The sequence below is a fragment of the Canis aureus genome, chromosome 2 (genome assembly GCF_053574225.1).
Source record: "Canis aureus isolate CA01 chromosome 2, VMU_Caureus_v.1.0, whole genome shotgun sequence".
Lineage (NCBI taxonomy): Eukaryota > Metazoa > Chordata > Mammalia > Carnivora > Canidae > Canis > Canis aureus.
Genome location: NC_135612.1, coordinates 92035305 through 92047820, shown reverse-complemented (window position 1 = coordinate 92047820; position 12516 = coordinate 92035305). Strand labels below are relative to the sequence as shown.

At 39.2% G+C, this 12516-nt stretch overlaps 1 long non-coding RNA gene across 1 annotated transcript in view; it reads left to right on the top strand.

Annotated features, from left to right (window-relative positions):
• LOC144303391 (uncharacterized) overlaps nucleotides 1-12516 on the top strand; it is a 33215-nt gene that overhangs the window by 1857 nt on the left and 18842 nt on the right. The window contains exon 3 of the long non-coding RNA XR_013370453.1: nucleotides 7700-7892. This is a non-coding gene — a long non-coding RNA (uncharacterized LOC144303391). The remainder of the gene's footprint in view (nucleotides 1-7699; nucleotides 7893-12516) is intronic.

Below are 12516 nucleotides of genomic sequence, written 5' to 3'. Positions count from 1 at the left end.
TTTTTATTTTTTTAAGATTTTATTTATTTATTCATAGAGACACAGAGAGAGAGGCAGAGACCCAGGCAGAGGGAGAAGCAGGCTCCATGCAGGGAGCCCGACGTGGGACTCGATCCCGGGTCTCCAGGATCACACCCTGGGCTGAAGGCGGCGCTAAACCGCTGAGCCACCCGGGCTGCCCGTCTCAGAGGTTTAATACAAAGATTTCTTTTTTTTTTTTTTAATTTCAAGTTTTTATTTAAGTTCTAGTTAGTTAACATACATGGTAAATTTGGTTTCAGGTGTAGAATTTAGTGATTCATCACTAAACAGGGCTCAACAGCCAGGGCTCATCTTAACAAAGAGTATTTCTTACTTACACTACATGTTCTCCAAAAGTCAGTATCGGGGAGATGGAGAGAACTCCCCCGAGTCCACCAGGGACCCAGGTTTATGAAGCCCCACCATCTGGAAGCACCCGAGTCACCATGACAAGAAAAATAAGATGCTGAATCACAGTCCAGCTCTAAAGGCTTCCATCAGGAGTGACAAGGTGCAGTGGGTGAAGCGCATCACGCGGCCATGCCTACCTTCAAGGGAGTGAAGGAGCAGCTTTCAGGGCGTCACAAACCACTCAGAACTTCCTAGCTTAGACACCAGCTATTCCTTCAGCTCATAATTCTATGGGATGGCAGTTTGTATCAGGCTCAGCCTTGCATCAGGCTCTGCCAGGACACTTCTGCTGGCCTGGGCTGGCTCACCCAGGTGCCTGTGATCAGCCGGAGCCACGGAGCCATCAGGCCAGGTGTCCCTCGTCGTCACAGGCTAGCCCGGGCTTGTCCAATGGTTGCATCCGCAGAGTTCGAAGAGCAGCGACAGCCCCACTGTGTACAGGAGCACTTTTTAAGTTTCAGCGAGAGTCACGTTTGCTACAGTTCCAATGGCTGAGGCATTGTTGGGCTTGACCATTGGATGGTAAAATAGATTCTATCTCCTAACTAAAAGAGCTGAAAGACACATTGCCAGGGGGAAAGAAATAGTCTGTGGCCACTTTTGCACATGGGAAAGTGCAATGCCACCCCGTTCCCCCAAGGAATGAGAAATAGAGATATCAATGAACAGAAGTAATGAATATAACTGGGGAAGAATTTCTGGGAGAGGGGAAAGAGCATGGCCATATGGGATGAAATACATAAATGGAGCCAACTTCGGAACTCAGCTTGACTTAGAAGAGCAAAGAATTTTCCATGGCAAGTACCCCAAGGTGTGTTATAATAATCCAATAACTTGATCTTAGCGTACGCTCAATAAACATAGAGATGGAGTCTAGCTGATTCACTCGTGTATTGTCAGCACCTAGTGCTGTTTGAGGCACTTAATTGGCACTTAATGTTTCTTTTATTGATTTGACAAATATATGGGATATCTATAAAGCCAAGGGTAGGAAAAGGGTCATATCCAAGACGTTCCTCTACACCGAAAATCTAGTTAGCAACAAAGGAATTTCCCTCTAACAACAGATCCATGACAAGGAAATGTTAATGTTCTTTGGAAAGATGTTTTTGTTCTGTCATTTCCTACATGTATTATATCATTTATTTATTGCTTTGTAACAACCAGTCCATAACTCAGTGGCATAAAAGAGCTGTCACGTGTTACTGTTCAAAAGTCTACGAGTCAGACGGCTGGTTCTGCTGATCTGGATCGGATCTGCTGATCTTGGCTGGGATTGCTGATCCTGGAAGCTGCATGATCTGGGTGGCCTCACTCTGGTCTAGAATTTGGCTCCTTATTTGTTGGGGTGATGGGAATGCGGAGCCAAGTGTCCCATCTTTCAGAGGCCAGCTAGAGCTTATTTACATAGTGGCAGCCAGTGAAGCAGCAGACGGTGAGGACTAATGTGCAGCTGCTTTTCAAGACTCTGCTTGCATTGCTTGCTTGCCACTGTTCTGTTGGCCAAGGCACATCTCATGCTCAAGGACCAAATCTGAATAAGTGGACACTAACAAATAGCATGGGTATAGAAAGGTGTGAATAAATTGGGGTCATTACTAATAATTAACCACCATGAATATCCAAGTTCACTTTTTATCTACCTAAAACTGATATAGTTTGTTTGTTGTTGTTGTTTTTACAGAGAGAAGCACATAGAGGGAAGGCACAGAGGGGGAGAGAGGATCTTTTTTTTTTTTTTTTTTAAAGCATCTTTCTTTTGTTTTTTAATTTAAATTCAACTTGCCAACCTGTGGTATAACACCCAGTGCTCATCACATCACGTGCCCTCCTTAATGTCGGTCACCCAGTTACTCCATCCCCCAAGCCACCTCTCCTCCAGCAATCCTCAGTTTGTTTTCCAGAGTTAATTGTCTCTCATAGTTTGTCTTCCTCTCTAATTTTTCCCCATTTGAGAGAGAGAGAGAATCTTTTTTTTTAAAGATTTATTTATTTATTCATGATAGACACACACACACAGAGAGAGAGAGAGAGAGAGAGAGAGAGGCAGAGACACAGGCAGACTCCAGGCCAGGAGCCCGACGTGGGACTCGATCCCGGGTCTCCAGATCACGCCCTGGGCCAAAGGCAAGTGCCAAACTGCTGAGCCACCCAGGGATCCCGAGAGAGAGAGAGAGAGAGAGAGAGAGAGAGAGAATCTTAAGCAGTCTTCACACTCAGCAGAGCTGAGCCAGATGTGGACCTCAATCTCCTGACCCCATGATCATGACCTGAACCGAAATCAAAAGTTGGTGGCCTACCTAACCGAGCCACCCAGGCCTCCCAGCACGTCAACAGTTTTTATATAGTACCAAGTATTGATATAAACTGCCGGAGGGGCACCTGGGTGCCTCAGCGGTTGATCGTCTACCTTCGGCTCAGGCCATGACCCCGGGGTCCTGGGATCGAGTCCCGCATCGGGCTCCCTGCACGGAGCCTGCTTCTCCCTCTGCCTGTGTCTCTTATGAATAGATAAATAAAATCTGAAAAAAAAGTATAATCTGCTGGCAAAATTAATAGTTTCTTGACTTATGTGACCATTGGGCAGGCGATTCTTAATCAGGGTACATTTTCATAGAATATGATGTAAACATACAAATAAATTGGAGTAGTTAGAAATATTCATGTTTCCATAGCAGAGAAATATAAGATTTACAGAGGGGTATGACTAGAGTCATGTTGAGATACTAACCAAAAATGAAAGCTGTTCTTTTACTTAGCAGCAAAAAACCCCTGATATACTAGTAGGATTGTAAAATACCTACTCAATTATGGATTATCAACCTGTAAATACAAACATAATATACACTTTCTAATTTAATAAACTCTAAACACTTTTGTATGAATTCAATATCTATAATTATAAAGCATGAATATTCAATGCCTTAATTATAAAATGTTTCATAATTCTGAAAAGTCATTTTTTTAGTGAACTTTATTAGCTGCTTTAAAAATATCACAATTTACTATATTTCCTTTAGTTCTGAACTATAATGCAGTGCACTCATCAGAGATCTAAAAATCAAAGACAAATTTGATCAACCAGTTATTTAAGGCATGGAACATAGCCCCTTTCCAGAAAATTTCTAATCAGCCACATAATCATATTATGCTAAATTTTATGCAAGCATCTTAGACTCATCCGAGTTTATGAGCCAAACATTTCTCAGCATTCTTTTTCATATGAGAGTATGGACTCCAAGGACACCATCATCTCAGATATACATGTTGTGCATTTAATTTTAATATTTCAGGTAAATAATTAGAGATATCTAAAAATAGATGAATGATTTTGTCTTCTTGATGCATTTCCAGATGTGATCAACATCTCTTTTGCACATTTATAACTGTCAGGATAACCAATATGAAATTAGAATAGGCACATTTTCTAATTTTTTCAAACAAAGTCATACACCTTTGAGCTTGGCATCTCAATTTAATAGTATTTACCATCTACTTTCTCCTGTATCCAGGCAGATGATAATAGGAGCTATTTATCACTACTCTTTTTGTGTCTACTTGAAACCACTCCCCTAGCCTAACTCATTATTATCACTTTCATTTTCAGCCTTTTAATAATTTCAACGTATTATATGCTTAATATAATGGCAATTTGATCCAATTTAATCCAATTGCATAGTTTAGTATCAAAATCAAATGAAAAATGTCATCCATATCACCTAGACTATTATAGTTTTGAAAAAGTACAGGTCATATAGGTCAATTCCCTATTTTTGCAGATAGGGAAATTGAGGACCAGAAGCAATTTGTGTAGGTCACGCAGTTTATAAGTAGCAATACTCTACCTAAGGATCAGATTTCCTGCTTCCTAATCTTGACTCTTTTTACTATAATGATAGCCACCATTTTTTGAGCATTTATCTGCATTATTAATTCATTTAACCTTTACAATAACCCTGTGAAATAAGTACTGTTATTATTATTCCCATATCTCAGAGAAGGAATTATAAACAGGCTCAGTGAAGTTAACTTGTCCAATGTCACTTAGTTGGTTAGTGGTGGAACTGCAATTTCCAGCTCTGTCTTTCCAAATTTAACCACTGCTTTACATTGGCAAAGCAGAAAAGAAGGTTAATAAAGCTGCCTTGTAAGGAATCAGAAATTGAGAAACATAGGCTTTATCTGATTTTCATGAGGGACTACTATTGATTTGGAGGAAGGTAGTAACACAAACACAAAAGTATGGTCCCTCCGTATTTAATAGATCATTCAGGCAAACTAGGCTTTCTACGGGCCCCCATCTCACACTTCCATGCTGATCTGCTCTCATGAAGCTTGTTCAATACCTCCAAGCAAAATCATGATAACTCCTTTTTATGTTCTTGAAATATTTTATTTATACTTTTTCCCGTTGGTGTTAGTTCTTTCTTCCATGTATTATAATTACTTGTGCATGCATCTTATTGTTCTACTCTATCACCTTGTAGATTATGATGTCAAGGCCTAGTATTCATCATTTCTGTAAACCTGTTTTCTACACTTAGTTGGTACCAAAGAGACTTCTGTTGACTTGAAATGAAATGGTAACAAATTGGGATTTTTAGAAGAAAAAATGAGAGATATAAGACTTCTTTCACCCCCACACCACCACCATTCTCAAGCCCTACTCATAAATCCAAATTTATTTTTCATCCTTAATGTCAAGGCAGTAACAAAAGGAGATGGCATGATTGCATTTTACAGGGGTTATATTTGAAACCAAGAAGTTAACATTGTTTGGCATTTCTGCATGTTGGAAACTCCTGGTACAGAATAAACCATAATGTTTTATATGAATAAATCTCATTACTTTACTTACTGGAATGACATAATGAACAGAAATATGAACAATTTATGAATTTGGAATTGTTTTTCCATGCTGTTGACAATAGATGAGATTTAGTTCTCAGTTTCAACATATGGAATATATTTATTTTGATATGAAAATAGTATAGAATACCAATATTTCATGAAGAGGCTAGGGCAGCCCAGGTGACTCGGCAGTTTAGTGCTGCCTTCAGCCCAGGGCCTGCCTGATCCTGGAGACCCCGGATCGAGTCCCACATTGGGCTCCCTGCATGGAGCCTGCTTCTCCCTCTGCCTGTGTCTCTGCCTCTCTCTTTCTCTCTCATGAATAAGTAAAAATCTTAAAAAAAAAAAAAAAAAGAGGCCAGCAGTACACCTCCAAAGTGATTCTAGTAGATTGAGGAAGTTTATTTTTAAATATTATCAGAAAAATATATTTAAACAGTGAATATGATAGTGGCCCATATTAATATCCACCTAGAGAATAGATGTGAAATAAGGGTAGAAAAGAAAGAAGCAGTTAAATTATACTATGATTTACCTTCATAAGGAAGAGATGGAATTAAAAATGTGTAGTTGGTATAGCTTTAGCACCTTTTAGCTTAGTACGTATGTCAAAATTATATCATATTTGAAAATTTAAATTATAATATAAAATTTAAATTATAATTAATGATTACTTATGCAACTATGGAAGGTAAAGAATAGTCTAATATTATCCTGTTATAAGCTTTCAAATTGAATAGGCCAAATTGCCTGATCTTATTCTTATACACTAAAGTCATTAAGCCTTACATCAGAAACGTGAAAGAAAAAGAAATCTAAATACAAAACTCAGCAACTATTTTGAGTATCATTAGTTTCCATGATTTCCTTCTCCATTGTTCCCAGGAAATAGACTAACAAGGCAGAAGGTTGAGGTGGGAAATAGGGCTGAAAGCCCGGTATTAGTTGAAAGGTTGTGTGAAGAGCTGTGAGAACTACCTCCTCCTCTAGATTCCCTCGCCTCCAGGTGCAGTCAGGCTTTATTCCAACGCCTGCAAGAAATAGGAAATTTGTTCTTTGGAGAAATTGGACTGGAGAGATTATGGATTTGAGGAGACCAAGTATAGTAGAAGAGGGGTTAAAATTGCAAACTGAGCACAGATTACTAAGTAAAAGTTTGCTAAATTGCCCCCAACTTGCTCCTACAATACCCATAACCAGACTTGTACTTTTTCACAGGAAACTAAAGATCCTTCTCAAGAGAAATTCAAAAGTATAGGAAAGACTTACAGATGGAACATTTGAAAAATCTCCCCAATGAAAAACTGGCCTCCTGCCTTATCACATTTCAGTAAAGTCCACCAGTCATACAGCCCACCCATGTACACAGAGCATCCAATGAATGATTAAGGGTTTCGTTCATAAATATGCATTGGCTGCCAAGAGCCCTTAGACGTTTGAGGAAAATATCCAACTTGAAAGAGACCAAAACAAGCAGATAAAAGTAATTCAGGAAAAACAGAAAATTCAGGGAGTAGAAAAAAACTTTTTTTAAAAAAGATTTATTTATTTATTCATTCAGAGAGCTTTTTTTAAAGATTTATTTATTAGAAAAAAGCTTCAGATTACCAAACACCTCTTGTTAATTATAATTAACATCCTCAAAGAGATAAAAGAAGATATCGCATCAGTAAAACAAGAATTACTTTGAAACAAGATGCTATGGAAACAGAGAAATCAAGAAAAATCTCTTGGAAATTAAAAATATGTCAGAGGAAATTAGATGAAATTCAATGGAAGTGTTGAGATAGAATATTTCTTCAATGTTGCATTAAAACAGACAATAAGGGATGCCTGGGTGGCTCGGCCGGTTAGCGTCTGCCTTCGGCCCAGGGCATGATCCTGGGGTCCCTGCGTGGAGCCTGCTTCTCCCTCTGCCTGTGTCTCTGCCTCTCTCTGTGTCTATCATGAATAAATAAGTAAAATCTTAAAAAAAAATAAAACAGACAATAAGAGATAAGAAAATTTCAAGATCAATCCAGGAAGTTCAAGATCTGACCAACATGAGTTCCAGGAAGAGAGAATAGAGCAAACTGAGGGAAGGGTGTTATTAGAGAAATAATAAAAGAGAAGTTGAGCCTGTATATTGAGAGGTTTTACTCCAAGGCATATAATCATGAAATTTTAGGATCCCAGGAATAATGAGGAAATTAAGAAAACTTCTAGAGAGCAAAAGTAGACCATGTACAATGGATAAGAAACAGAATACTGTTGGACTTCTCAATAGAAGACAATGAAACCATATCTTTAAAATTAAAAATAACCTCCAACTTAGAATCCTAAAATCATCAGACTATCAGTCAATTATGGGATAGATTGGAGATTTTTCAGGTTTGCAAGGTCTCATAGCATTTATCTCTCATATGCTTCTGTTCAGGATGCTACTTGCATATGCTTCTTCATGACAAGGAAACAGGGACTCCAACAGAAGAGAGCAGTCAAGGGAATTCCTAAGATGAAGAAGGGCAGTCACAGAGGACAGCTGGCAGCCGAGCCTGAAAGCAAGTCCAGATGGAGGAATCTAAGGAAGAATTTCCTGGGAAAAAAATGGAGCAGAAATCATATAACAGGTTTGATTTATGAAAAATTGGAAATTGGAGTGCTGTTGGAGAGAGCAAAAAGAGCTAGTAGTAGGCCCATAGATGACTTGGGAAATAGAAAAGATGCTCAATGTCTGTCACTTTGCATTTTTATTTCTGTTTCTCCAATGTCTAAAATAGTGGCTGGCATGGAAGAGGATCTCAGTGAGTGCTTCCTCGGTAGATGGATAGGTGGATGGATGGGTGCTAAGAGTAAACAACTTTGTGCCTTCCTCTATCAGCACCCAACACAGTTGCTTGGACATAGACAAACCTCTGTGAGTGTTCACTGAATTTATGAATGCAGTTTGTTTACTCATTTGATAATCCCTTCACAATAGATTACTTTGTTTTGAATTCAGAAATTAAATTTAAATAGGTTTGATCAAGGAAGGGAATTTATTAAAATTCTAGAAAAATTCAAGATGGTAGCTTTAGTCAGTGGATCCAGGTACTCAAAAATAATCTGGGGCAGCCTGGGTGGCTCAGCAGTTTAGTGCCGCCTTCAGCCCAGAGCCTGATTCTGGAGACCCGGGATCGAGTCCCACGTCAGGCTCCCTGCATGGAGCCTGCTTCTCCCTCTGCCTGTGTCTCTGCCCCACTCTCTCTCTCTCATCTTTCATGAATAATTAAATAAAATCTTAAAAAATTAAAAAAATAAAAAATAATCTGCTTCTGCCCCTTCCCACTGCTTTCCTCGTGGTTGTCTTCATATTTAGATCAGCTCTCCCCAGATGCTGGCTAAGATGGCCATGAGTAGTTGTAGACTTAATCCACCAGATTACCAAACACCTCTTTTTTAGTAGTTCCCCCAAAATCTAGAGGTGATTCACAGTTGACCAACTGTTATCAATTTCCTGAGCCGATTATTATGGCCAAAGTAGTAAGATGTTCTGATTGGTTAGGCCTGGGTTACATGATGAATTCCAGCATTATGAGTCAACTTCACCCAAACCACATCCACTCAAAATCAGGGAGAGATGGTTCCTCGAAGGGATACCAGGGCCCTATTACCAGAAAAAGGGAATATAGATATCCAGACAGGCAACAACAAGTAGCTCCTTTACTGAAAAGAGATTTACCTGCTTTTACCCTGACCTCTATTAGACAAATATTCCTCAAATAAGCCTTTTGGAACAGAAATAGCATTTGAGAATGCTTGTTAAATGTGACTTTATTTTTCCTTCTATCTCATCTGACCATTCTCATTTCTTGGCATGTAAATTGGGGACCAGCTCTGTTCAATAGAGATAGGATGTGAGACATAGTGCAAGCCACACGCACACTTTTAAATTTTCTGGTAGCCACATTTAATAAGTATAGGTGAAATGAATTTTAAGAGTATATTTTATTTAGTTCATTACATCTAAACAACATTGTTTCAACAGATAATCAACATACAGGGCATTAATGAGGTGTTTTATGTTCTTTTTCTGTCCTAAATTTTTGAAAAATCTATATGTATTTCACACTTGCAGCATGTTGCCATTCAGATTAGCCACAGTTCATAGTTACATGTGGATAGATGCTACCATACTGGGCAGGACATTTCTGGCCTGTGAAAGCTTTTATATTCTATTAAGTAGAGTCTTTATTCTCTCCCTCCCCCAGCGAATTTCCTCCCTCCTCTTTCCATTCTAGACATCTTTTTTTTTTTTTTTTTGAATCTAATCAAATAGTACAATGCCTCAAATAGGACAATGTTAATTTATTCACAGTCTTATGATTTGGAAAAGGGAATACAAAGAAGTGTTCACATATTTTCTACTTTTCAAGAAAAAGAGCTGAAATGACACAGCAAATCATACTGGTGCTTTCATTCAGCATGAGTCAAAGCAATATGAAACAGATGATCACGTCTTGATGACAATTATGGTTCTATTTGGCAGGAAGAAGTGCAGAAGGAATTTGGCCTGGTAGCTTTAAACAGCCGCCCCGATAGGTTCTACAAGGAATGGGGAGGGAGAGGAATCAAGCTGCCCACATGCAGCTAATGAAGCAGTTGCGTCACGCTGTTGGGGGAAACTCAGTTGCTAAGACAGGATGCCCCTTAGCACACCTCTGTTCCTCCAAGGGGTCTGTTTGCATTTACTCACTTTCAAGAATAAATCTTCAGATGTGCTCTTTATCCATTTAAAAAGCAGACTCTTCTATTACGAATCTCTTTTTATTTTATTTTATTTTATTTTATTTTATTTTATTTTATTTTATTTTATTTTTTATTATTACGAATCTCTTGATCTGTCTGAGGGGTTTCTTCAGGGGCATGTTAAAGCTTATGTAAAACTTAATGCCGAGAAAAAATAAATTTATATATAAAAAAAACCCAACTTAATGCTAAAGCAGCATTTTCTTCTAAAGCATTGTCGTAAAGTGCTCGAAGTTAAGATAGATTTAAAAAAATGAAATAAAATTAAAAGCCCTCCAAAATGTCAGCTACTTTGAAATGGGTTTCTCATGATTTTGTCCAAACAAAACTGCAAGATAGTTGACTCTTGAACAAGGCAGGTGTCCGGGGTGCTGATCCCTTTGCACAGTTGAAGATCTAAGCGTAACTTCTGGCTACCCAAAAACTTAATGAATAGCCTACTATTGACCTTACAAGTAGTAAGTTAAGTTTTGATGAACACGTAGTTTGTATATCTCATATACTGTATTTTTACAATAAAGAAAGCTAGAGAAAAGAATGTGTTAGAAAAGCCATAAGGAAGAGAACCTGGATCTATAATACTGTAGTGCATTTTTTTTGTACTGTATTTTAAAAATTCATGTTTAAGGAGACCCATGCATTCAGACCCATGTTGTTCAAGGGTCAACTGTGTATATAAAAATGTGACAGGGGCACGTGGGGGGCTCAGTCAGTTAAGCATCTGACTCTTGATTTTGGCTCAGGTCATGACCTTAGGGTCATGAGACCGGCCCTACTTTGGGTCGGAGCTGGGAATAGAGCCTGCTTGGGATTCTCTCCTTCTCCTTCTGTCCATCATCCCCAGCCCTCCTCTGGGGGATTCCACTTTGCTCATTCAGTAGGATCGGAACTTATATACAGCTACAGAAATACTGCTTATTATTTACAGAAATGTCTTCAACAACTTGCATTTGGATAAACTGGGTGATTTGATTTTAAAATGTCAATATTTGAGATATGCACCTAATCATAAAATATCTTTTAGTCAGAAAGCAATAGCTCACACATAAGAATTCTATAAGCATTTTGGGCACCTAACATTTGTCAAGTGGTACTACACTAGGTGCTGGGTCTTCAGTGTGATAAGTCCAGGAATCTGCCCCTGTGATTAGGGCATATGCGTATAGTATGTATGTGCCGTATTTGTATACTTCCTTGTTCAAGATTTTATTTTTATAGAAAGAGAGAGAGAGAAATAACAAGAGAGAGAGGGAGCACAAGCAGAGAAGGAGGGAGGAACAAGCTCCCCACTGAGCCAGGAGCCCTATGCGGGGCTCAATCCCAGGACCCTGGGATCACGACTGAGCTAAAGGCAGACAGACGCTCAACTGACTGGGCCACCCAGGTGTCCACATACACTTCCCTTTTAGAGGTTACACCTTGATTTCCCCATGAAGACCGTTCTCCCTCCTATTTTCAGTTTATGTGCTTCCTATGGCGTTGAGTTCATCTCCTGTGAACAGGGACCCAGAACTGGCCACTCAGAACAGGGTGTTCCCCTGGCACAGTGATTGGCTCAGATACAGGCGACTACCTGCCCAAGGCCAATGGGACACAATGAGGTTTGGGAAGGCCCTTGCTCTCTGCACTGACTGTACTACAAGCACCGTGCAGTTCACTATTTTGGATTCAAGAGTGAAGCCAACACCAAGAAACAGAGCTCACCAAAGGAGAGAGGGAAGCCAAGCCCTGTAGTGAGCTCCATCTAAAGCCAATCGCCTGGGACCATAGGATGAGAAGAGAGTAAACCAAATGGAGGCAATGAGTTGGAGAAGGGTGGGGGGCGTGTTGGAATTGAGAAAAGGAAAGAGGATTTCAGCCAGATAACGTAAGACTAAAAGCAGATAGAGCATGATGAATGGGGAAAATCTCAAACAATTAGTCTGGGGAAAAAAAATAAAGTGACGATAAGAGAGTTTATCCGAGAAGACACTGGAGAGAGTCAGCCTAGCTCCCCTGTCAAGGAACATCGCACCGGGGTTCAAGGATCATTGACATGGTCGTATTTTTATTTGAGACAGAACACTCTAGAGGCATTGCAGGCTGTGTTGGAGGGTACGAGAGGCAAGGAAAACATTTCGAAGACTTTACCACAATCTATTCAGGAGCTAATAAGATTTGGAAATAGACGGTGGGGAGAAGGAAAAGGGGAAATGAAATTCTTATTTTTTTATTTTATTCAGTTGGAGTTTAATTTTTTTTGTCCAAGTAACATATATATATATGTGTGTGTGTGTGATTTCAGGGTAAACTAGTACTGAGTGGTTTTTGCTCTTCCTCAATCCTATTCCTATTCCCCAGAGCAAACTACTTTTAATTTTTAATTGTTAATATTAATATTTATTTTTGTGGTCAGTCAGGGCTGCCATGTTCAGTCGTACCCTGTAGAATTTGCTCGACTCTACGTGGCAGCCCTCAATCACCTCT